Source organism: Rhinolophus hipposideros (assembly GCF_964194185.1).
Source record: "Rhinolophus hipposideros genome assembly, chromosome: 7".
Lineage (NCBI taxonomy): Eukaryota > Metazoa > Chordata > Mammalia > Chiroptera > Rhinolophidae > Rhinolophus > Rhinolophus hipposideros.
The window spans coordinates 91,720,606-91,747,929 of NC_138053.1; the positions used below are offsets into that span (position 1 = coordinate 91,720,606).

Sequence of the window (27,324 nt, forward strand, 5' to 3'; positions counted from 1 at the left end):
ATTCAAAACATCGAGGGTAATACGACGACAGCTCTGATGGCCATTCCAGAAAAAGAGTTCCAAAATTGCTTTGAAGGGTGGACTAGGTGCTGGCGTCAGTGCATAGCTTCCCAAGGAGAGTACTTCGAAGGTGACCATAGTGATTTACCCATAGCACAACTAAAGTATATAGCACTGAGGTATATATCACATTTTCTAGGATGAGTTTGCCAACTTAATTGTCCAACCTCGTAAGTATGTTCTATTACAGGTTAATTCACAGCCAGGGTAAGTTTATGATAATAATGACTGCTTACGTTAGTGCGTTTAAAGTTAGTAATCGTAAACCATTTCCGAATAGGGGCTTTGTACCGGGTATTTTTATAAATAGGTCTAAATTACTCATTATTCATATTCAGCATTTGGCAGGCCCTACCCTAGCACATATTAACAGCAAATCTTTGCAATGATGGTTCTTTTTAAGACAGTAAACATCCATCTCTTTGATTCTTCACCTTTGGAGGAAATTATTTTGGTAGCTCTTATAAATATGAATCATTTGTCTGACTACAACCTACAGTTCTTACTGGCAAGATAGAAGATAAAAACCAAGAGGTCGGAAAAGGGTCATGGACGGAAGAGGTTAAAGCAAGGACCGTAAGAGCAAACAAACTTCCTGTGTATGGATCAATCTTTGATGTCCACCTCACTTCTGCTCACTTCAAATTTTAATTTTAATCTAATTTCGAACTACTGGACAACAAGTAAAGCTACACCGAATAAGCTGACACTTTAAAATCATGCCATTATAATAAATGATGAAGAAAGGAGGGTGATATCTGTGATTCATACAGAAATTAAAATGTGACTATTTCCTTTTTCTTCCATGCTTTTTCTCTGCAAACACTTAACAAGTAAATGTTTTGTTTCAAAAAGTGCTTCAAAGGAGACTGAGGAGAAATAAACAATGCAAAATAAGCTCTTCTCAACTGTCTCCACAGGTCTGGGAAAATGAGACCACTCTGGCTCTGATAATGCCGCCTAAGGTGAAGGAAGTCTAGACAGCAGTGTCAGGGGTAACTGTACGCGGCCGGCTGCCTCCATGTGCGGTCAGCAAGGCGGTCCTAGTAAGCGCAGGGGCCCTGGGGAAAGCAGGGCACACCCACTCTGGTCAGGAGTCACTCAACTATTCTGAGTGTGGCCTCAGGCAAGCCACCGCCTCCCTAGACTCGGTTTCTCCAGCTGTAAATGAAGACGTTGGACAAAATATTATACTTACAAGTGATATGTAGTTCTTTAAATGGTCCTGCCAAGGCACGCTTTCATCCATCTACACAGAACTGTGTCCATCATCTAATTTCTAATCTTCCTTCAAACTCAACTGAAGGGTCCTCCAGCCACTCCAGTCAAACTGGCCCCTTCCTCCTCAGGTCCCCACACCCCACAGCCCCTGTCCTAGCCTCTGTCATCTGCTCTCTCACCTCACCGGGCTCGGCAGGCAGGTGCCCGCACACGGGGGAAGGGACTCGCAACACCCTCGCGAACCCTCTGCTGGGGACATGCAGTGCTCCTCCCCTGCCAGCTTCCTCTCTTCCTAAAGTCTGAGACTGATGAAATTCCCCAACAACTGAAAGACTAACATCTTTAAAATCCTGTATTTTTTTAAAGACCTTTCACTATAAAACTTTCAGCTTTGCTCAAAGTAATCACAAACTTGAGCATTTTTAAAAATTTTTTTAGAACTTTTTTTTTTTAAGACCTTTCACTATAAAACTTTCAGCTTTGCTCAAAGTAATCACAAACTTGAGCAAAGTGTGTGTGGGGGCGGGGAGCAAGAACACCAGTAACGTCTGTATTTCCAAGGAACAATCTACAAACCAAAGAAACAGAAACAGTGGGGCCACCTCATTTTACACACGTGTTTGCAGACGAGCACAGCTCCAAAGGGCGACTTCTGGGATTCCTGCTAAACCTTGTCTTCTGAGAGTACATGTTAACGCACTGAAAGAAAAATGGTTCCTCCACACAACAGCTCTTCTGGGCCCTGGAGCTCAATCAAAGATGGCTGGTCTGGAGAACAGGCACAAGACGTGTCCGGAAGGGCATCATTTACCAAAGCAGTAAGTAGATCAACAGAAATGACCAACAATCAATGACTAAGGCATGATGATACAAGCAATGGAAAAAGAAGCGAGCATGGGCAAACACTGATACTACACTAGAGTACTTATGAAGAAACAATACAATGACAGGGATTTGCTTCAAAGTAATGCAGGGAGAAGGGAACCGAGCTGAACCAAGAGAGGCCATGAGACAACAGCTGCAGCCAAGGGACGAGTCCATCGCTGGTGGTGACCAAGTCTGTTTCTACGAAATGTCTCCAATGTTCCAGTGTAAATTTTAAGAAATGATGGCAAATACAGTTCCTGACATAGAAAGATGTCCATGATGTGTTCTTTAAAACATGTCATGAAGTATTTTAATGAAGTAAAAATTTTATACCATACAAGTCACTCATTGCAGCAGATGGTTTGCTATGGTCAGAATACCTGAATGTGGCCACCTGTCTGCCAGTTACTGGCTCTGAGACCTGGAAGTCACATACCACCACTGGTCCTCAGTTTTTTCTTCTGGAAAATGGGTATGTTATCTACATCTTAGAATTAAAATGAAATCACAAACGGCAAAGGGATTTGTAAACTGCACTTTGTTGAATAAATTTTGACTGCACTGTTGTTTAAAACATGGATCCATTTTAAATGAGTTTCAAGAACTTTAGAGTTGCGCAACCATCATGATAATCAGTGAGAACATCTGCATGACTCCCGGCAGCCCCCTGTACTGCTGCGGGCAGTCCCCTCTCCACCCCAAGGGCAAGGCAACCACTGCTCTGCCCGCTGTCTCTCCAGTCCTGCCTTTGTCAAAAGTCTCACGTATGTACATGGATCACACAATATGTAGCACCTTGTGCCGGCTTCTTCACTGAGCCTGACGTTGTTGCGGTTCATCCTTACTGCGGCATGTGCCAGAAGTTAGCTCCTTACTGCCGAAATGTCCTGGGAGAAGAACGACACACCACATCTGCTTTATCCATTCGCCAGGGAATGGACATCTAGACTGTTTTGTTTTGGGCTATGAGAAGTAATGCAGCTGAACGTTTGAATGAAAGTCATTGCGAGGACATATGCTTTCCTGTCTCCCGAGGCAGACAACCAGGAGTGGCACTGCTGGTTCATATGGTGAGCGTATGTTTAACTTTTTAAGAAACTGCAAACTGTTTTCCAAAATGACTGCACAACTTTATATTCTCAACAACAGCTCACGAGCATTCTAATTTCTGAGGTTTCATCCTCAACACCTGGCCAGTCAAGCTTCATCATCACAGCCATTCTGGGAAATGGGCAGCGGTACTTCGCGGTGGTTTAAACCCACGGTTTCCTAGCGACGAGTGATACTGAGCGTCCTCCTGGCGAGTGCTGGCCCTCCGGGTACCTTCTTTGCTGAAGTGTCTATTCAAATCTTGCTCTCATTTTTCATCGGGCTGTTTGTTTTCTTGTTGTTGAGTTGTAACAGATCTTCATCTATTCAGGCCCTTCAGGGGTCTGTCTATGGCTTATATTTTCATTTTCTTAATGGCATATTTTAAAAATAAAATTTTTAAATTTGATGCTCAGTGTATCAACTTTTCCTTTTGTTGTTCATGTTTTTTGTATCGTATCTAAGAAATCTTTGCTTAACCCAAAATCACAAAGATTTTCTCCTACTCTTTCTTCTAGAAGACTTTTTTTTTTTTAATTTTACATTTTGGCAGAGAAAAAAACTAGAGATAAAACTGTACTGCAGAATGACCCCTTTAAAATATGTAAAACATGATTACATATGCTTATGTGCAGTTACATGCATACAAGCACAGACAGAAAGAGAAAAGTCTGAACAGACATACACCAAACAGCAGACAGTCGCTTATATGTGAGAGTTTTATTTTCTTCTTTCTTGTCAGTGCAAAGGAGTAACATAAAAACCTGTAGGACCCGTCACACCCAGACAATGCACGTCATGCACATGCTACTACCCAGGGATGTCAGCAAAAGGAATGACAAATCTCAGGGCCAAGACAGTGGGCCAGGACAGAAGGGACGCCGGGGACACCCTGGAGGTTGGCAGAACAGCAGGGAAAGGGCCTCGTGGGAAGGAAAAGGGGAGTAAACATCTGCAGTGACTGATGCAAGCGGAGTGCACACGACGCAGACATCTCTGCAGCCAAAGCCTAGATGAACTGAGCAACATGTTTTGTGGGTTTTTTAAAACTTCTTTTTCTAAAGAGTACATTTTAAAAGAAAAAACTGGTATTTCTAAACTACTAGTAATTCCGGTGTTGTGTTTTTAACAACATAGCGGCCAGATAATAAAAATCAAAGCGTTATTATGGAGTGTGGTGCAGCAGCTTTGTATGAATTCAAACCCCTTACAAACACCACCGGGAGACTCCCGTCTTTGCCGGAGCTTTTACCCGCCTGTCCTCGGCTGATGCACAGCAGGTACAAGACACAGGTCCTCACTGCGAACCAGCGAACCAGCGTAATGAACAGCACATCTAGCTCCAAGGTCGCCTGAAATGCTGAGAACTACTGTTTGCTGCCATGATCGCTTCTGAATGAAACAGTTAGCTGCTTTGTTATGCTGACGAGACTTTAAATCCCTGTTTCTCTGGCTCTCATGTTCTATCTTCCAAAGAATTTCCAATCCACAAAGACAGAGCCAAGGACGTGCGACGCATGTGCCCAGCCAACACCACCTACTCGGAGCTGCGGCCCCACAGCAGACATTTCCTGCAGCTGCAGCTCACACAGCGATGCCCTTTGGGTAATTCTGGCAAGAGCTGATGATGTCAGACAACGACATCCTGCACCCGCCCTAATCCACGGGCACTTCCTTTGCTCCACAAATACTGAAATGTGTCCGCTGCAGCCATGCAATAATGCCGGGAGCAGGAAGAAAAGCCTGGAAGTGAACGTTTTCAGACGGGTTACTCCATGCCCACTGGGTGTCTCATCAGTCTGACAAGTACCCACGACTGTTATTAACAAAAAGTATACAATGCGCACATGGCCCCAGGGCCTGCCCTAGGCAGTTTATGGCAGGAAGTGATTTAATCACCACAGCCTATGTGTGAGGACTATTGTTATCCAGCCCCAACTTCCAGGGAAGAAACCGAGGCAAACAGAGCTGAAGTCACGTGCCCAGGTTGGAGTCACCGCTGTAAACCAGCTCACCCTCAGGGTTGTCTCGGCCTACACTGCACCTGTATTTACCTGTGTGTGAAAATCTCCAGGATGGTTTAGGGGAGGTGGGGCTCACCCCAGTTCTCGGTTCAGACAACCTCTTTCCCCAACGTTGCGTTTGAAATCCCACTCTACCATGCAATTCTCCAAATCCTTCCTTAGGCATTTCTCACTATACCTAAGAGCACGTTCCCACGTGACTCCTCCACTGCCTGTAAAGTGACCATCCACCTGCAGGAGCCAGGTCCCTGCTCGCGGCTGGAAGGGCAGCGAGTCCCCATGCTCACTGACGGATAAGTGGGGGCTCCCCTGCCCCCTGTGCACCCCACAGGCTAGCAACCCAGAACCCCACCCCCTTGCTCCCTCCACCTGGCTCCCAAACTACCTATGCAGAAAAAAAGGCAGGCTGCAGCCTTCAAAACCAGTATTTTACTGCATGAGGTCAAGGTGAAATCTAGTAGCAGCAAAACCACGGATGACATTTTTTTGGCTTCCAACAAGACACACAATTCCAAACAAGCATTTCTTTCCCAAGAAACAAAACGCGTAAGCAGCTTTGAAAAGTCTAGCGCCGTTGGCAGGTTCAGATACTTTCACCAAGGTCTAGAAACATTCAAGACATCCATCAAGATCCTACAGAGAGCTGCAGCACTTCCTACATTCATTGCTTTTACTTAAAAGTTCCAGATGTTTCCTGAGGCGCAGTGTAAGGACAAAATAACAAAAAGGAAAAAACTACCAGTTTTACTCTGCAAGAGCTGACGTGCCTCCTTGCATTTTGTATTCCACTCGTTTCTCCCAACAGCCATCACCGTGCACCCCCCCGACCCCCTGCTGGGCACGTGACTGCTTCAGTGCCAGCAGGGAGCGGGCACCTCTGCCAGAGCCGCTCTCACACCCACAGGGACAGACAGGGATGAAGCCAGGGACACACTGCTTCTGCCCCCAACTCTCCTGGGGGGGTCACAACGCCCCTCCACCACTCTGTCACTTAAGGGTACTGAGACCACAGCTGGACAGCTCACAAACAAACTTTCTTTAAAAGACTGCCTCCTAGAATGTAGTACTTTTTATACTCAGAACCTTAAAAGGTCATTTGAATATAAACTCTTGTCGTCATAATACCATGTTTTCCCGAAAATAAGACCAGGTCTTATATGAAGGTTTGCTCCAAAAGATGCATTAGGGCTTATGTTAGGGGATGTCCTCCTGAAAAATCATGCTAGGGCTTATTTTCCAGAGGTCTTATTTTCGGGAAAACACGGTACTATTCCACATTAAATACAAAACCAGAACCATCTGACCAGAAGACGCATTCTGAAGAATGTTCCCTGCCTACCTGATTCTGAAGAAGACTGTCAGAATTAAAGTGATGTTTGCAAAGCTTCTGTAGTCCTTAGGGAAGGCGGGAAGGGGAGCTGGAAACAAGGGATGAAACTGTTTGTTTTTCTTTTACATTTTTTTTTTATTTTTAACACAGATACAAAATGAATACTCGGCGTGGCTACCTTTCAAGTAATCACCCGGGAGGTGCCGCCGGATCGCAGCACACACTACAGAAATGCTGCCTGTGCTCCAAGCCATCTGGACGCTCTCTGCAAATTGCCTCTTACTGCCTATGACACACTCTCTAGAAAATTCTAAATGCAATAAGCTGTTATTCGTTCAGAACAGATTAGAATTTGGGAAATAAGTAAATTATTCAGTGCCAAGCATAGGTGAAAAGAACAATGAAACGTGGTTACTCCATTAAAAACAAAAGTTATGAATATGCCTGGTGTATCAGGCATCTAATTACTGCCTCACAAACCACCCCAAAACTTAGTGGCTCAAAACAATAGGGACATTATTTCCCAGGACTCCATGGGTTGACTGAGTGGTTCTTTAAAATCATATATAAAATCATAAATAAAAATGATAAATGACTAAAATGGAGATACTGACATTCACAACAGGAGCCATGATATTTAAAATGACAAACTTGTGTATCAAGTTTGTGACAAACAGAATCGCCTACAAATGTTGGACTGTCTCTGTGCTACGTACACAGGATAATAGGACTTTCAGTTTTATCTTTTTTCCTGAAACTATCAAAGCCAAGTACTCTGGGTCCACCTACGCTCTGGGTCCAGATTTTCAATCACTTCTGTGTTTTTGCGTTTATTTAATGTTGGTTTGTAATTTGCAGACAATCTGTATTTTTTTAAAAATGAGGAATCTATTCAGAACCAATCAAAGAAAACTAGTTCATTAATATTTGCAAAGTAAATCTGATTACGGGAAGCAATAAAAAGAAGCTCTCCGTTTACCCAAGTAAGGGATCATCTCAGAGCTCAGCTCCTCCCCTTCCAAGAAAAGGCTCTGGGCTGACAGCAGCTACACTTAGTCCTCAAAGCTGACCAATAATGCAGCCAAACAGTCTAAAAACTACAGGACATGACGTGAGCAAAGTATTACACTCAGAGTGCAACATATTTATCTGGAACCAACTCATGTTAGAAGTCCTGTTGAAAAGAATGGTTTAGTTTAAGAAAAACTGCTTGGCTTACATGCAATTTTAACTCTCACTCTACTTCCGTTGTATGGTAAACAGAAGCAAACTATGCTTAAATTACTCTAAAACATAAACAGCAGATCAAGAATAAGTTTTCTTTTTCGATACAATTACCTTTCAAAGCATACTGATTTTAAAAATATCATTTAAACATGAACATAGAATTTTTAGCTAACTTTGAAGAAGCAAACACTCTGTTGTTTAACAAAAGAGAAAAAAAGTTCACCCACTAAATGGGTGATCTGTTCATACACTGGTACCAAAAACATTACCTAACATCAGCAACACCACAAACAGAAAACGAGAGCTCTCCTATTAGACAAATGGCTTTATTATGTCCTATGAACCAAAACAGCTCGGACCTTTCAATGAAGCCCTCCCCTTACTGCACGTGTGTTCACCTCCCCCAGCAACAACACAGCTGCCAGGTCCTTCAGTCTCGTCTTGCAGATGCGCTCACCAATTTCTAGGTCGATCCAGGCCCCTGGGGGAAACCCTCAGCCCCACCCACGTAGCAGACAGATAGATATTTATTAGCCACTTACAATGTGCCATCACGACTTAGGCCCAAGAAGTATACCTGTCCTACAAGGGAGACTGAAATTAAACCCATAATCAACAAAATAAATATTCAAGTGACACGTGCAATGAAAGATGGAGGGTCCTATGCAGCATCTCATCGGGAGCTTCCCGATCTGAGGGGTCAGAGAAACCTTCTCACAGCGAGTTACACTTCAGCTGCGACCTACGGCTGAAGAATGGGGGTGGGGGCAGGAGTGTCCTTCATAATCAGAATGAAGGTGTCTGTGGACGGCAGTGAGGGAGAGGGGAGGGCAGGGCCACCCCACTGAATGACACTATACAACGTCCCTGGGACACATCTGCCTCCCAGAAAACACGGCTGCCGTCCACCGCTGGTCCTCCCACGCTGCGGTGGAACGGAACCCGGGTCTGAATCGCTGGCTGGTGGCAGGGGCACTGCTCTAGCCAGTCAGTGCCTCATGCTCTGACCCCTGGCTGGTGCTATTTCAGGTGGGCCCCCAAAGTGCAAGCATTGCCTTGGGCACCCCATGGCCAGCCCAAAGTTGGCTGCACCCCTCCTTCAAGTCTGGTTTGACCCGCCCAACGCCTTCTCCTCAATTCGCTTTCTGGGCATGGATACAGCAAGAAGCGTGAGACCAAAGGTAAAACACTCTTCAAGATGCCAACTTGAAATGAGTCTCTGTTCAAGGCCTGCAAAACTCTGGTAGTGAACACATCGTCACTCCACAAATCTCCTGATTGGGGACAAAAGGGGAGTGGGACAGGGGGACGAGATGGTGACGCAGGTGAGACGAGATGTAGGGACACAACGCTACAGCCCAACCAGCGTCTGGGATACCATCTCCATTTCCATCGCCATCAAGTCTGCTCACTGGAATTTCCACAGCCACGGTGGAAACAATCCTCAAGAGCACATCTCTTCTTAGTAAAAGAAGCTGGGACGCCTTTGTTTGCAAGCAGCACATCATTGTAATTTTCCAAGAACTGAGAAGCTTAAATCAGTCAACAAAAACCAATATTTTCTTGAAAGCAAGATAAGACAGCTTTGTGCCTTTTAAGAGAAAGATACCATTCAAAAGAATATTTAGCAATTCTGCCTCAATCCAAAATCTAATAGTACCGAATTTTTTTTTAAATCAAGGCAAATTGTATTTATATAAATACCTCATAACTGTCTTTAATGGAACCTAGAAATATGAATTGCACCTTGAGTTGCAGGGTTGGTGGCGGGAGGGTTACTTCTCCATAAAAGATTTTTCAACAGCTTTAACAAATTAAGAGAAGTACATGTCTGGAGATGAACTATCTTGCTACTATTCACAAAGTCTTGAGTCTGACTGGAAGAATAATTTTTAAAACTAACTAACTGCTGTTTGGGCAAGCATATCACAAGGCTCTGTGCCCCTTGGCCCCATGACAACCAATGAGATGCCGGAGGGGTTCTGAGGTTACAGGGAGAAGCAACTGTGGGCTTGACTGGGCAAGATCGAGGGGGTCAAGAGATTCTAAGAACCAGACCCCAGGTCTGCACAGTCTCGTCAGGGCCTCATGAGAAGACATCATACCGGGGTGCTGTGTCAGGAGCAGAATGGCCCAAGAAATGAGGCTAACGCACCAGCTTCTCACAATGCCCCAAATTCCCACCATTCCATATTCAAGTTGTGTTGTTGCTTTCAGAAGGTCTCGGTGAAATGTAAATATGTTAAAAATGAGAACCTTGACGGAATGAAAGGTTTGGATCAAATATCTGAAACCTCTTGAATCTCGGAAACTCTTACTCCATACTTAGGACAATTAAGTGGTGGGCAGAGAGGAGGGCCCAAGAGGCCCAAAACTGGGCACAGACGCTTCACCATGTCAAGAACCTAGGTGGCAGGGAGAGGGAAATGGGCACAACACAGCGTTACCTGAAAAAAATCAGGTTATAAAATGGAGTGTACGATATCACCAATTTCTATGAAATAAATATATGCTATATAGAACATCTGTATTTATAGAGATAAAACACTAAAAGTACATATTTTAAAACATTAACAGTGAGTATCTTAGGGTGGGAAGATTACAGTGACTTATCTTTTCCTTGTTTTCTAGGTTTCCACAATGCATACTGCTGGCAGACACTTTTCCAGAGTCCCTTGTGATTCTACACATCAGGCAAGCAGAGGGACAAACAGACTTAGACGACAGAGCAAAGAGCAGGTTTGCTTATGGCCTTGGAAGACGAGACAGACAAAGAGCAGCCACACTTACAGTCGAGTAGAAAAGGTTTGGCACCCTAAGTTTGGGGTTCCTCTCCTGCAACGCAACCCACTGCATGCACAAGTGTCAGCAGGCCTCCACACATCACCCTGTGGGAATCGGGGCTTGCAGAACTGGCGCCAAAAACGTACCATAAGTACGGTCACTACCACGAGTAATAAAAGTCCTTCATCTCAGACTCAGGAGTCTCACGTCTCCTGCCAGCATCCACCAAACTGTGGCAGGCAAACTTCTTAGCTTGCAAGCAGGGTGAAAAAACTCAGCCTCTTCACAGTTCTTTACAAATATGTACTCTTGTTCCCATCTGACATGCTTAGGCTAGAAAGTTTCTATACTGCTTGCAACCCAAAGTCCTTTCTAATGATATAATTGCTTTAGGACTCAAATCTTCCAATGTTGGTGGGGGAGGCAGGGAAAAGAAGGGGGGAGGGAGGGGAAGGGAGAGGAAGAGGAGGGGAAGGGGAGGGAGGAGGGCAGGAGAGGGAAGAGGGTGGGGAGGGGGAAGGGCAGGGGAGAAACAAAGGGGGAAGGATCAGAGGACCCCACCTGTAGTGGCAGCACAGGCCAGGTGAGGGCCTTCTCGTTGGCTGCAGCCCTGCATGGAAGGCCCTGCGCCTGGGGCAGAGGACAGCCCGGAGGGAGGGAGGCAGACAGGGAGGCAGATAGGCAGGAGGCCCCCTGCGGAGTACTGTACTTGCCCATACACCACCGGAAACACAATGAACCAGGGCACGGCACCCTGTCTGAGAGGCTGGGAGGGGGGTTCCCAGCAAGTCTGGAGAACCAGGGAGGGCTTCCCTGATATTCTACAGATGTCACTTAGCGGTACACAAGCAGACTCTGCTCCCGGCATGCAAACCTTCATTCCAGAGTTTACCAACTTCAATATCCGGCACAACATGACCAGGCCTCCATTCTTTCATTCCAGCTATGTTTTCACAAGTGTTAAATAACAGTGTAATGACAGATGAGCGCTAAGCAGTAGACTGGTCAGCAAGAAACCAAGTTAGAGTCACCTGAAGTCATAAATCATCCACCACAACGATGGACTTTGATAACTTCTACATAGAAAGCTTTGGAATATTACCCAGTGGATGGCACACGCAAAGCGAGGCTTCAGACTTGTTAACACTACGTACAGTAAGTACTTTGTAGTTAGAAGGCAACTGGCAAACCAACAGAAGCAACATGAAGGGTTTTCTAAGACTACTGGACTCGGAGCCAGACCTGAAATTTACTCTCCATTTCCTCTCTGTGACTTTGGCGAAGCCACTTCCCTCCCAGACACCAGATGCCTCATCTGCCATAAGAAAGGACTGGAGCACAGATTATTACGATTTCTCACTTCTGAAGGTAGAATGATCGCGTCTCATTAGACCAGCATTTGGTGGCAATGTTCCACGTCCTGATGAAGGACCTGCTGGTTATTCCATTCCCCAACTGAACAGCCACAAAACTGGTTACAAAGCATGTTCCAAGTGACAGGTAGTGACTTCTCTGTGGTTTTTGACCATGACAACAAGATGACAGTGAATTACTCCATCATCAGAAAATACTATCTTGAACACATAGCCAGCTTCAGAATGCAGACTACCCCTTTTATAAAAGGGAAAAGATTGATTTTTAGGTTTTCATGTTTTAAAAGTATACAGGAACAGAAAATCTGGTCAATGTCTCATCAGTTAGAAGGAAATAAATTTAAATTTCACCAATCCTCAAATAAGCTGTTAAATTTAGTAATATATCCTTGCACTGTTCTGTCTGTCTGTGTGTGTTGTGTGCCCGTGAGTATACTTTTTCCTAAAACAAAAATGGAAGCAAATAACAAGGCTGTTTTGGAAACTGCTTGATGCATTTACAATCTGTGTGGTATTATTGTTGTCATAGTACTGCTCTACGACCAACATCATTTTAATGGCTTCTTAAGAATATTTTTTATCAAAAATAGGTATCTCACAATAAACATAAATTTAAAATTGTGACTAATAAATGCTGCATGGAAATGAGTTTTGCCGACAAAACTTTGAAATCTGAACTCTTGTAATGAGAGCAATTATTGAGACAGATTTCCGAGTTACTTGCAGCAGGGCCTCCGTTTCATTCCCACCGCCAGCAGAAAGCTTTTAAAACATCCAGACTTCTCCAAGTCTCCTAAGCTGTTAAGAACAAAGCCATATATGGCATTTTTCCTTAACTATAATCACTCTTTTACCTTCAAAGTAAACCATGCCTTGCAGAGTAATCATTTCTAACTTGTAAACCACCATAAAAATAAATCAATGCCACGCTCAAGATGTAAAAACTGATTTGAGAGCAGTCCAAACTCAGCTCTGAGAATAGGTAATGACTCCACAGAATTTCCGTTGTACCAGTGTAACAACAAACCGATCAAGTCAGGGAGGGGTGTTCTCCTGTTCAGCAGGTGCCCCCCTTCTATTCCTGACCTATTAATGTTCACGGAAAGGCCAAGGTTATCTGCTTAGTAAGTGTAGGCCTTACAGTGAACAAGGCAGTTACCATTTGACACCTGTTGACCCAGCACAGTTATTCCGAGCAGTCCCTCTGTCCTTAGAAGTGTTCTGGCCTGTACAGCACAGGACTTGGCAGCCTGCTGTGGGCAGGTGCCTGAGGGCACTTCCTTCGTGTGTGAATGCGCTCGTGTGTCTCTCACAAGTACATGGAAGCATTCTTCACCACTAGCGCCTTTACCGTCATTACTATTATGAATGCTTCATATCTCCCTCTTTAGATACAACCACAGTATCTCCAAAGATCAGAAGCATCATTATTTCTGAATTCCCTTTATTTTTTTCACATTAGGATGCATTCACACCTAGTTCTAGTCTTCAGTCCTCTTCCTAAATCCCTCTTTCCCCCCACATATTTGATACGCCATCATCCCCTAATATGCTTGCTGTACGGGGGCGGGGGGGGGGGAACACATTAATAAATGAGCTCTAGTTAGTGTTCATATTGAATACAAAGAGATTAATTAACAAAATCTGGATTTCATGGTGAAGAAGCAGCGCTACTAGCTTATGGGATATGTATTGAGAACCACAAACATTCTCTAATCATTGCCTCTTCCCGTCTGCAGCTTTCCTGACTGTGGCTTACTCCCCTAAGTCCGATTACTGTTCTATATACTTTCATCAGAATGCTACTCCTTCCACCTAGCATTTAATCATTTGTCCAAGAAAATATTATAAATTATACTCTGTGTTTATCACGAAAATACGTGGACAGGTGGCTGTGAGCATTCTCAGAATGGCGGTGAAACAACACTAAGTCAAGACCGGCAAAGGATTTTTGTGGCCGATAACTCACTTCTGACTGATTTCTAGAAAACTCACTTCAACGTTTGTGTATGCAGAGTGCAACATACATGTATGCCTAGTAGGTCGAACTGGCTTTTTGGGTGAAAGCTATGAGGACGTAATACGCCGGGCTTGCCCCATGGGGTGAGATCCAGGTGCCGACCTACAGTGGACAGGATGCTGGTCAATCCACTGCAGTCCAGGCGTCCCGTGTCCTGCACCCGTCCTGCAGGGTGGGGGGCACTGCAGAGGCTGGGGGGTTCTGCCTGCCACTCTCCCCTTTCCAGAAGAACTGGCTGGGCCAGTTAATTAACTATATATGTATCAATCTCAGGGGAAGGGTATTGTTTCCTGACTCAGAAGGGAAATCCTAGAAGCACTTGTGTGGATACAAACTGATTAAATTACTACACAGTGTTATCTGCTTTTCTTTCTAAAAGCCACAGGTGTCAAATGAAGGGGCGTGGATGTAAATTTGTCCTGAGATACCTCTGACTAGGCCAGCCATTCACTTCTTTCTGAGGACAAATTTTTAAAAAATCATTGAGTTCGTCAAAGATCGGGGAGCCGGGTATTTGCAAAGGATTAGAAGTTCCACAAATCAGTGCCCCATGCATCTGAGTTAGTCTTCAAATGAATAAATATAGGGGCAGACACAGAATGTGAATTAAAGAAATATTTACACTGAAATTTCACGTACCTGAATCACTTAAACAGACAGGCACTGAGTGAACGCAATGCCTGGCCTACAAAAGGACACACATGTGTCTGCGGAAAGACCATAGGTGCAAAGCAATACGGGAGCCGACCCCAAGATCTCCCCCGACTGACTCGGATTTCTTACAGGAATGGATGTATTCTGCACACACATACTTTTTAAATGATCTCTTATGAACAAAAAAGTTCATCAATATTGTTTTTTTAAATATTCACATAAGTGGCTGATTTTACGGATGTTTCTTTTTCTTTTCATATTGCCTAAATTGGATGATATTTATTACCTTTGTCACCAACTAGGTGTCCTTACAGAACTGCAGTTTCCCATGGGCTGGAAGGGTCTGCTCTGTGCAGCGCTCCCTCCTGCCTCGTACCTCAACAGGGCCATTCGTTAGTCGTGGCCCCTGAGATTAAGTGTTTCTTCATTGTTTTCCTTCTGTTCAAAATTAGACCAAGGCTGTAACCGTTTCTTCATAGATCCATTCACTAAGTACTATGTAAACTAGCTTCATTGACCAAAAAACGCCAATATTCTGCAAGATACGAACTTCCACGAACGGTCAGAACAACCGCACCTCGGCTCTGCAATCCCAGATGGACTGCAGACCCCTTTCGCAGAAAGGCATGGCATACACTCCTGGGAGCGTGAAAACGAACTGCACTCACACGTGCCTTCACACAGGGCCTTGCTCATGTGTACAACCCAAGGTGGAAACTCGCCAACATATTCTTGGGGCCACACACTTACGTATGACAAACAGGAACTGCCCCTTTTTGGTTTTCAAGATTAACCCTTTCCTGGCCCTCTCCAATCCAATTACACAGAAATATTGGATGTTTGGAAAGTGATGCAAATTTCAGAAAACATTCTATTTGTAGTTGGGTTAATTTTACTCCAAATTTGATAACAAATACAGCATGGGGGTTATTGGGTGCGCCATCAAACCACGGGCGCAGAAGTGCCAGACATCTACATTAGTCCACAGGAAATGAATGAGACATCCATGTGCCAATATCCTCACTAAAACTTAGGCGCAAAGTAGAATTTCACCTGTCGACACATTTTTAAAATACTGCTCAACAGGAAAAATAACAAAAATACTAAAAATAGAAAATAGTCACAATCCAAAATCCATGCGATTCTGTAACACTTATACCAAACTTGTAACATCTGTAGTAGAAACCCAAGACCAACATTAGAGAGTTATTCACGGAAAAACATTTTCACTACAACAAGCCAAAGCTCGACTGCTAAAAATATATTTAATGTGCACACAAGTACATGGGTTCATGGAAGTATTCATTTCACAGTATTTCCACTGAAATTACATCATCGGACTCTCCCCACCCAAATGTTCCCCGGCAACCTGGGATTTGATCCACAGGACAAACCTGGAAACTGGAGAGAACTGTAGCAGAAAAGCTGAGAAGCATCAATGGGGAAAAGCAGGAAAACTGTCTGAAAACCAACAGTTGTTAGTGGTGGTGGCTTGCCTCCTTCCGTTCCTTCACAAACCCTATTGTAGGTTGTCAGCAACGGCACAGTGGAAAATGACAAAAACGAAGGGAAGAAAAAATCACTATAAAATAGGAAACATGTTCCATAACCTTAGACTCTGTGAGACATGGAAATAATGGGTCTGATTTTACACGTCACATAAAAAACAAATTGATTCCTTTATACCGAGGTGTAGTAAGTTATTTAGCTGAGGAACAGTTATGGCTCAGTGGTTATGAGCAGCAACCAGGACCCAGATTCAAACCAGCCCCGCTCTCAGCCAGCTCCACACCTAGGGCCACGTAACTGCTCTGTAGCTCAGGGCCCTTATCTGTGAAGTGGGGACAACGGTATCCTTACTACACTGCAGGCCAGGAGCAGGGCGCTGAGGACAGCAGGCAGCAGTGCTCACGCCCAAGAAGGGGAGTGGACACCATGATTATCCTACGTCACTTGAAACCGTCTCACAAAATACTCAGTCAACTCCACCAACTGCACACTTTGTCCTGTTTGCCAAAGTGTTTTTTAAACTCTTTATTTTGTGTAACCTGGCAGATGTCACAAAGAAAACAGCAGTGACTTTGTAAAATTTGTATTCACAAATCCGAAGTTCCAGTCTGTCCTGATGACTTTCCAGTCTAACTTCTCAGCTGGTGAGGGGGAAAAGCGAGGTTATAATTATGAAAAAAGCAAAGACAGATTAAGCTTCCTATCAGCAAATAACAGCAGTCTGCTCCCCGCTCAGCCAGCACTGGCTCAGAAATACAAATGAAAACGTCAGTGACAAAACACGTTTCTCCCTGTAATGAAGGCAGAAGCCTTTCTTTTATTATTTTAATGATTCCTTCCTCCTCCTCTTCCCTCAATGCCTCATTCTTCGATTGTTTTATAAGCAAATACATTGTTTTAATAATCAGGAAACCTCAGAAAATGTTAATATCCACACAATTTCCCTTAAAGCTCTTCCTATATAAAACAGAGATTGGTATCACCTTTTACTCAGACTTCTATGTGGAATCAAATAAAGATTCAAATGTCAAATTCCATTACAAATGTTCATTTTTGTTTATAAATTCAAAAAGCCCAACAACAAAAGAAACGTAATTTGTTCAGATTAAATAGGACTGACCAGAACTGCTACAGATACTCCTTGGTACAATGATTTTCAAAACCACAAGGTAATCCCCTGACAGGCAACCCATTACCTGCCGGATATTATGCTAACAACTGTGGGCAATAAAACCAACTCAAACAAAGCCGAAGACACAAATGTTCACAATTTCATGGTAAAACAGAGGGCGCGGCAATTCTTTTTGTACCTTCAAGCCTCAGCCACCAACAAAACAGCACAACAACAAAACCCACCTGGCAACTTTTGCTTTTCCTTAAAAACCTTCATTGCCCCCAGTGACTGTTGGCTGGGCAGAAGCTCTGCGGGGTTGTTAACACCACACACTACATTTTAATGTGGCACCGGAAACAGCATCTAAGACATTCCCATACTCACCCACTTACTGTATTGGGCGCTACAATTAGACACGTAACAAGGACCAAAACTGACCTCCCAATTAGACACGTAACAAGGACCAAAACTGACCTCCCATAAAACACTATTAAGTTCCCATCCATTGCTGTAGGCTGCTGGGGCCAGATACCTTCTCACCTCATGGTGTTCCCACATGGACACACCTTAGTATTACCAAGGATTCATGCTCTGGCTCATCTGTCCAACTATTACTAAACATTAATACAGAACTTTAAACAAACATGGGTCTATCCACCATGAAAATGGTCTTGGCTCAATGGGCATGACACAACTCCGAGGCTTTATGTCCAAGAGTCTCCAACATCAGAAACTGGTTACTGATGGAACAATGAGAGGTCGTAGTTTCAGAAGTGACCGCAGGCAAACCCCTGTGCCTTTGTCCAGGTGAGGCTGACCTGCCTGCCCTACAGCTACTCAAAAAAGCATCAACCGGAATGTTCCACGGGGAGCCAAGGACACAGCCTTTCACTTCCATTTCAAATGACTCCAAATTTAGACTCTGCTCGGGAACAACATGAAAAACTATCTACAAGTATGTTTTTATAGTTCTTTAATATCCACTGGATGACTCAGTTATGTATCATAGAGGCCAGGTACTTTTATTTCTAAAAAAGGAATATGTTTGAGTGCTGGGGAGGCCGGCCGAGTGCGCTACAGCTTGATAACTAGGCAAGAAAAACAAGGGAGAAGCTAGTTCAGCTCCAGCTCAGGAAAATTGAAATTTCAGGACTAAAGTCTCATTTAAAATGTCACATTTAACTCAAGTTTGCAATTTATTTTCCAGCATAGTCTCATGAATCTAGTCAACATTTACACACTACTCAGCAGTGCTAATTGGGTCTACTTCTTAAAAGTCTGTTTAACAAGCTATTTAAAACACCCTGGTCCCAAGCTGCCTAAAAAAATATTTTGAAAACATTTACTAGGGCACCACTAGGAATCAGTCTTTCCGGTAGTTCTTCCCAGACTGTGGTACTCAAAACAGCAAAACAGTCTTCTCCAATTGGAAGCGGAAAATCCTTCGGTCCCCACCCCCATCCCATGTCCACCCCGCAAACGGGGAAGGTTTGGGGAAGGTTCGAGAAGGGTCTAGGCATTTCCAGGCAAGGAAGTCAAGCTGTCTACTTTGCTTTGCAAATGAGAGAAATTAATCCATTCGTGGAGGTGCATGTTGCAGTTAGATTTCCTACAGACATATACTCAGACTATGGACTATTCCCCAACTGGCCACAGTTTGGTTTATTCTGTCAAAGCATTCCAAACACAGTATGTCAAATAAAAATGCAACGCCAACGCTCCCTCTGCTGAATCAAATCACCTGCAGCAAAAAGCAATTTAAAGAACTATGGGCAGCCCCCTATAAGCCATCAAACTGTATCTCCTGTAAAAGGTTCCATTACTGGCCACAAACTATTTAACATACGCTCATAATTTCAGGCAAGGCAACATAAAACGTTAGTGATATTAAATAAATGCAAGGCTTAAAAACTTACCTGGCAAAACTGAAGACTAAATTAATAGGCAAATGCTTTTTCCAATTGGCAGCAAGACAATATTCATTTAAATTTATCCAAAAACATGAATTAGCCAAATTCAGGCAAGCCTTCATCAATTAAATCAGCTTCAAAATATGTTTAAATTTTTCCCCATGTGCCTAAGAAGTCACTCCCCCACCACCTTCCAATCAGTTTGCCCGTTCCCCCTTTGTCTTCTCCCAGTCAGTATTTCCACTTATTTTTGGGCCCCTCCTCACCTTTTCCTAGGCGTCTGGCATGAGAACAGCAATACTCCCAATTCCTCCCTCCTCCTCGGCCAGGAAGCCTTCTGTGCATCTGCGTGCGGGCAGGTGTGCACTTGGGTAAGTATGGGGGGGAGGGGGGTACCCACGGGGGTGCGGGCACACACAGGGTACTGAAACAGGGCGTGGTGGCCAGTATGGCCCTGGAAGCCCGCTCAGAGCCCAGCACACCTGTGTTCACTATCGTGTTTAATCATTTTATGCTGGTCGTGTCTTTCAGCTATTCTTCAGAGCTGGCCCACCATGGGCAGAATGCCCACCCGCACTTAGGACTGGGAAGGAATGCACTGCCCGTGTTTTCATGCATTTACTTTTCAGTTGATGTCAAGAGTCTTCAGGATTCAATTTGTATGGAAATAATAGGACCAAGCTCTCCCATAATCCTCCATAACTTGTATTTTGGTCTTTATAAGGGAAAGGAATGAAAGGAGAGAGAGAAAAGGCTGGGGGGAAAAGGTGGGGCGGGGGCACTAATTTTATTGGGAAAAGTAGAAATATCCAGGTGTTTTGGATTCAGCCACTGAAAATCACTAAAATGCCTTTAAGATCTGGCAGTTCACTTACGTTTTAAGAGTGGAAATGCAGCCACTCTTGCCACCCCCGCAACACACACATAATCTCACTTATGCCCACCCTGCCCCACACCTGAGATGTTGCCCAAAAATCATTTCCAAGGCTACGTTAAACAAATTGCTCCATTTCCCACTAAAGCACCTCAGCAAATCATTTTTTGTTTCCTTGACTCAGTATGCTACAGAGTGTAAGGCACACTGAAGGTTTAGTAACAGCTTTTTACTGAGGCGAGAGGAGAGAGTAACACATTAACTAAACATCTCTGCTGACAAATACACAAAGATTTCAGAAAGTTACAGTATCTGTAGCCATTCATCACCTCAGATCCTGATACGGATACTTGGCTCATTAACAGCATTGATACATTTTTAGAATAAGTTTTACAAACATTGGAATTTATAGCCATGACCCAATGGCTGGAGCCATAAAAGTGTAACCTACAGCGATCCTGAGTGTAAAAATCCTACGTACTGAACACTGCGCAAACAGTTTAAGTAGATGGGGCAGAAGCAGCTCGTAATTTTTAAATCATGACTAAAATCATGGCAAGTTCTATTACAAATAATTATCACTAATGGTTTTAAATAAGTGGTCTTTCCCTTTTCCAAATATCTCTATTTTGCACTTCACTATACTCATCAACAGGACAATAACTAATACACATGGATTTTTGGAATCACATGCACACATAAAACCAAGACCCAAGAGCCAACAAAAAAATGTTACAATGTTTTAAATTATAAACAACCTTTGTGAGGTAAAAATATTGACCAACCAATGGCTACAGGATACAATGGCTAATTACACTGCTCAATATGGAAGCCGGGTTACAACCCGCGGGGGTGGGGGGAATGCTGCACCCCGGGCACCACAAGCCTACCAGACCTGGCACAGCTGTCACACTGAGTGCCCTGCTCAATGAGAGCAGGCTGCTCATAGGATGAGTCCTAGCTCCAGTTAGGATTCAGAACAGCAAAAGTGACTAACAAACAAAATGACAACTGATGTAGAGAGGCACGGAAAACACAGCCTGGAAAAGCAGAGCAATGCTTGAAAGACGCGGAAATGCGGGATGAAAACTGAACCGAGAAAGGGTCTGCCCTCACTCCCACTAACCTTAATTTTTTTTTCCTGAAACATCAAGAACTTCCCACACATGCTGACAAGAAACATGAGACAATATTTTACAATGGAAGTTCCTTTCAGGAGCATTTAGAAGACGTTAAGATGCAACCTTTCTTCTAAAAGTACATGTGTTAATCATCTGAGGGCATAAACAGCAAAGGAAATGGGACTCCTCCAAACCAATGAAGTCCTGAATTATACTACAGCACTAATATTAACCAATGCAGACACATCCCAGCATACCAAAGCCTTGTGATTTTCTCCATATGACAAAAATGACAAGTTTGAAGCCTCGACACCATTGTCAAGCGCCTGTAATAGATCAGAGGACGGGGAAAGGCACCTTGCAGAATGGAAGCTCTGTGACCCAGTACTGGACAGAGGCCATGGAGCAGGGGTCGCCTCGCAGCCATGGACGCAGCGTTTCCAGAAGCTGCCAGTTGTCCTTTTGCCGAAGGGACACACAAGCTGTGTGCAGTACTCCCTTCCACTCTCCGAACACTGCTGCTGCTGCTAAGGGGAGCTGCAAAGCTCTTCTAACAAAAACATTTCAAAGTCCCCCCCAGGACGGGGACAAAATCTGCGAGGCAGACTGGCTTAGAGTTCTGAAGTCAAGGTCAATGAGAGGCCTGTGTTAATTAGACCCTGAGCTCACAAAGTGCAGGAAGAACTATGTATTTTTCAAGTTTGGGATCCATCTTTCCTTTACAAGCCACATCCTCTCGGGTAGTATTTTTTTAAAAAATAAATACTTACCATGGAAATAACTGCAAAGTAAAACCGTCACCGTTTGTGGAAGGTTAATACTGGCAGTGCCCACACACCCGCGACACCAAAACAACCTCTAGAGCTCCTGGGAGGTGCAGCCAGGGATGCGGCAGCTGTCCCTGTGTCCCGGTGCCTTCCTCGGCAAACGGGATGGGAGACGGCACAAAGCTCTGTTCAGCCCAAGTTTGACACCAATTGCATTACGGAGGAAAACAAGAGACTGGTGGTCAAGTAGCAGTGAATTGGTTTTTTCTCCTATTTAATTATTTAGAATTTCCTTAGGGTTGCGGGGAAAGTGGCAAGTAGGAGGATGACCATTTCTTTTTTAATGGTCAAAGAAAAATATTTAACAAGTAATTTGTTTAAACTAGTAACTTTTAGGGGATGTATTACTTCTGAAAAAGCACATCACTTTTTTGGTAAAGTGATGGCTTTTTAGCAGTGTTTGGAAAAACAATTCTCCAAGGACACATTTTTTTTCATTATTTATATTTACTGGACTCCTACTATTAAAAAAGGGGGAGAAAACACAACCCTGTTTAAGTCACAATCTGGTTGATGGAGAGAGAAGACAAATCGCAAAAACCGCACACACACACACACACACACACCCTAAGTACCAAAGACCTACAGGAGTTCAGACTGGGAGTGATTGGTGGCTTCCAGCTGAAGAGCTTAAGTTCCACCAAGACTGGAGCTTCTGGAAGCGTCCAGGCGAGCAGTAACACACGAGGCTGTGAGGACAGAGCAGTAACTCACCTAGATGTGATGACAGAAGGAGGAAGGAGCGGGCATCCACCTGAACCCCAAGGAAGAGGCCCATCTGCCCCAGAGAGGACATCTGGGCCCCACCCGGAGGCCCACTGTAACCACCCCACGCTGCCCGCAGGCTGTGTGACAAGGACCAGCAGTCTGCTCTGGCTCAGAGGAGAAGTGCTCCAGGCAGGTGACTGGAGAAGAGAGGAGAACATGTGTCGCCATCCTGCTCCAGAAGGAGGTGAATGGCAGTACTTGGTCCACCTCCCTTATTAATCCTCTAGAAAAACCAGGGAAGGATTAAAGAAACCATCAGAACTCCAAATTCATACCTAGGGAGCACTTCACCAGTCAGGAGAGATTAATTCTTAAATGCTAGTGAGCTTTCCAACAGGTGATTTCTTAGGACAAAAACAAAATGTAGAAAAACCATAAGATTTAATCATAGAGAAAAAGGACATAAAGTATAACACTGTCCTTTTCAATTAATGCTGTTTTCCCATAGACCAAGCTTCTACACGTAAATTGCTCACTAATTTTTATACTTCAATCCTTAACAAAATTAAGGCATAGAAATTGTACCATCATTTAATCATTATTATTACAAGGGAGAATTTTAGCCACATTTATGGACAAGAAGAAACAACACTGTATTTGCTAAGCCAAGCATGTCTAAAACAACGACTGTCTCCTCGCTTTGAAAACTTCACTATTCCACCCACTCTGACAACAGTTTCTATCAGATATAAGTTTGTCCCGAGGTTGAAGCAGCTCCATCAGGCAACCCAGGCACCAAGAAGGTGCCGTTTTGGCTAAAGACAGTTCCAGCAGAAGTCACAGGGTCATCTGGTGGAACAGCATGGCCGCACTTCTCACTGAGCCTGACGTCCTAGTTAAGGAGATCGCAAACAGCAGGCACCCACACATTTCACAGATGGGGGTCCTCTCCTAAGAGCTTGCAAACAATGACTAGACAAGAAGGTAGAGACGTCTCAGTTATCAAATCCTCAACCTCATGGCTCAGTGAAATCATCGCTGTGTCGGGTGAAAAAAAATGCTATCCGAAGATCTGAACAGGAACAACGGAAAGTAGTAAGATGAAATTCAATGATATGTGTAAAGTCACTTTTACATTCAAAATATGAATGTCTTAAGTACAAGTCAGGAAGGGCCTTATGAAAAGGAGAGAAAGAGGCAACACCAGCAGGTATTCTGGAGAGTTCTATGAGCCAGAGCTCTAAGAGGAAGGGGGCAGAGCAGCTGTGCCACGAAGGTCAGAGCTGGGCTGCTGTGACCCAATCAGTGCCCCCGGAGGACAGGGAGAGGAAGCGCGGGTGTTTGAAGGAAGCCTGGGGCCAGGATGGACCTGCTCACTCCCTCCAAATATTTCAGAGGCTCAGCAGAAAAAGAACGTTTGCAGTTGTGCACACTGGACACCTACGGCCAACACTGGAGTAAAGTGAAGTTTTAGGGAAAGAGCTTCCAACTTCTAAAGAGTGTTGAAGTGGAGGGACAGGAGAGAAGAGACAAAAAGTAAAGGACAAGGTGATTAAAAATGAAAGGTTATCTTGTGTTTCGGAATGCCCTCCCTGCCAAGTTGGAAGTGTCTCTGGCCTGTGACAGTCATTTTTACCACGAGGTTCCAAGCCTCAGATCTTGGAAGAAGATGGGGTGGCCCACTTCACTGCTGTGTTCTCAGCGGGCCTCCAGAAACATGCTAAGTAATTAAGTAAGTACCGCCATTTACAAACATGAGCCCAACAATTCCTTGTGTTGACCTTTCCTCTTGCCCCAAGCCGTAATAGCTCCCGAGGCGCTTTTTCATTACAAAAAAGCTCAGGTGGTCAAGTTGCCAAACTTTTACACTGCATGGTTGTCACAAGCCTTCAAAACGTGTTAAGTATATGACTGGAAAGTCGAAACCACATCATTTCTTGAAAACAAAGCCAAAATTGGGTAACTTTCCCTAAAATGCTGTCATCACAAAAATGTATCCAAAGTCCAAACAAAGTTCACGGACCAAAATACATTTCTGGCAAAGTTGGACACCATTAACATACTGGGGATGCCAAAAAATATATCCAAGTGGACACTTTGGTCAGCGTTGCTCAAGCAGCAGTTCGTATAATCAGAGGTGTCTGGACACTAATGGTCATCACTTCGAGCACCTCTTGGAATTGCAGGAGTCAAACGTGACTTGTATTCATCTTCTGTCAGCGGTATATACTGAGTATTACAATTTTAGTAGTTTTTTTTCCTTTCTTAAAATGTGTCTACATTTTTTGGCACCCTCTGTATGTCCATCGGAATAAGGTAAGTCCCAAAAAGGATTTCCACCTCACTGTCCTCCATCTGTGCTGTGGAGTAACCTGCACGGGACACGACTGCCAGCTCACTCTGGTTCCCCTCGTGGTGAGCACGGACCGAGATGGGCAGCCCTGAAGTTACCACCCAAGGAGCCATGTCAGCTGCGATGCACCCAGGCCTCCCTGGGGTCCCCCGACCCCCCAGCTCAGCTCCAAGGCAGAGGCAGAGCACGCAACTCCTCTGATTCTCTGCTCTTTCCGTTGTGCCCTGTTTTGCCTGCCATCCCCTCAGATTCTGAACTTGGCTGAAATCCTCTGATTTGTCTTTAAATACCCCCAACACTGGTCTATAAAGCCAAGCAAGGAAGAGGAAGCCAGAGTGTTCAGCGCGCACTGAAATGGACTTAAAAAGGGATTTCTGCAATGCACTGCCCTGAGGCCCCTGGAGATACATGTCCCAAGTGAGTGGTCCCCTGCATGAAATCAAGGCCCGCCTGGCCCAGAAACACCCCCGCCCGATCATAGGCATGCCCACGGCCATTCACAACCTGGCCGGAGGGTGAGCACAGACGCTCAGACTGGACAGCCCAGAGAATGACCTGGAGGGTCTCAGGGCCAGCGCCGGTCCCGAGCCCTAACGACAGCTGCTGGGGATGATAACCAGACCCAGACGCCTCTGGCTGGAGTGAAGTAGCCATTGTCCTGCAGTGGCCATGAAGCATTGAGTGGAGCTCCAGCCTCAGTTTCTACACATGCCAAAACCCCGAGGGGGCCACCGCCACTATTTCCTCCGGCCCAGTATCTGGAAGAACTTGCCTTCCCAGTATTCTCGAACACACTGGAAGGCATCTAAGAACAATAATGTAGAAAATATCCACATTCACTCTATACTTGTTACATAAGAGGTCTCTTTGTTACTTGGAAAAAGACTGTAACATCCTAGAAAAAGATGAAGAGGCTGAGACATAGAGTGAATAATCAAACCCAAAACCGCATTGCAATGTGCCACTGTGGATGATTGTGTCCAGTCCACAGAATGGAACCAAGGAACCCTCTAACGGTGCATGTGAATGAACGCCTTTGCTTATTCCGAGGGATTTCACTGGACAAAATGAAGTCTTTTGCAGATGTAGACAAGTAAGCCAACTCCGGTAACACATTTCCAAAGAAAATTAAAACTATCTGTATTATCGTATTCAAAGATCCAACATTTCTAGCACATGCCCTACTTCTGTGATTTTTTTTTTTAAGCTAAAAATGAGATTCCTGCAAAGTCCAGGTTGGGTTATATTTTTGTGAAAAGCAAGGAAACCAATTGATTGAGGTAAGAACACTGACAGCTCCCACTTCGCACAGTTCAGAAAACAGAGGGGAGACTCAGTTACCCTCTTCTGCCCCACCCCCTTCAACATAATCTTACTTAATCCAATGAGAAGGGGAAGCTCTAGGCAGCATGTAATGATCAGCTTGCAAATTCCGGGCACACAGACTGAATCCCTCAGCATGGAACCGGCTTGTTATCTAGCTGATTTCACGAGAATGCTCCAGCCTGGCTATGTCTGCATTGTAGTTAATTAGTGCTTCACCCAACAGGCCTTCGAAAGTCAGCTGAATTTAAAATATATATACAGTACATATAAAATTCCAGATTGTGAGAAAAACATGTTTTAATACACATTACTTCTGATTTGTTTCTTTAAATACTTACACTGTTGAAACATTCTGAGGGCATAATAAGTAAATATATATATATATATATATATATATATATATATATATATATATGTTTTATTTTAGGATGGTTTTAAAATTTCATTTAAAAGTGCATTTTAACCCAGCATTACAGGACAATTAAGAGCAAGCGCAGAGCGATTCCTCTCACAGCTGTGAAGGCGCCGAGGGTACTACGGGGGCCTAACTGCAGAAGAACCTGTGTTCCTCATTCTGAGACCCCAGACCCACTCGGGAGGGCCTTGGAGGGGGGCCTGGCGGGCTGCTCAGCAGGAGCAGGACAGGACTCTGACCAAAATCACTCAAATGGACTGAAGCTAAAACGCCTTTTTCAGCCCCCTTCTTCTGTGGCTGGGGAGGGGGTAGCACAAAGACCCCCTTCTGAGCTCTTGGGAAGAAGGCTAGGACACAAGCCAGCGCCTGTGTGTTGATTCTCGGCTCAAGTCCCACTTAGCTCACACACAAAATGGGTGATTCAACCACTCAAGGAGGGGGCGGGAGCCTGGATGTACCCCAGGTCTGCTTCTGAACAGACCACTATTGACAGCAGCTGACTCAGCAGCACCTCCTCT

General features: G+C 44.4%; 1 protein-coding gene across 4 annotated transcripts in view; it reads right to left on the minus strand.

Annotated features, from left to right (window-relative positions):
• The window catches only part of TRIO (trio Rho guanine nucleotide exchange factor), a gene marked incomplete at its 5' end in the record, with an annotated part of 321,447 nt that overhangs the window by 264,863 nt on the left and 29,260 nt on the right, over window positions 1-27,324 (minus strand). The window contains one exon of one of the 4 annotated variants that reach the window (XM_081053955.1): window positions 19,449-19,501. The exons of the other annotated variants lie outside the window; for them this stretch is intronic. Of the gene's footprint in view, window positions 1-19,448; window positions 19,502-27,324 lie in introns of those variants that run through there. 4 annotated transcript variants of the gene reach the window in all.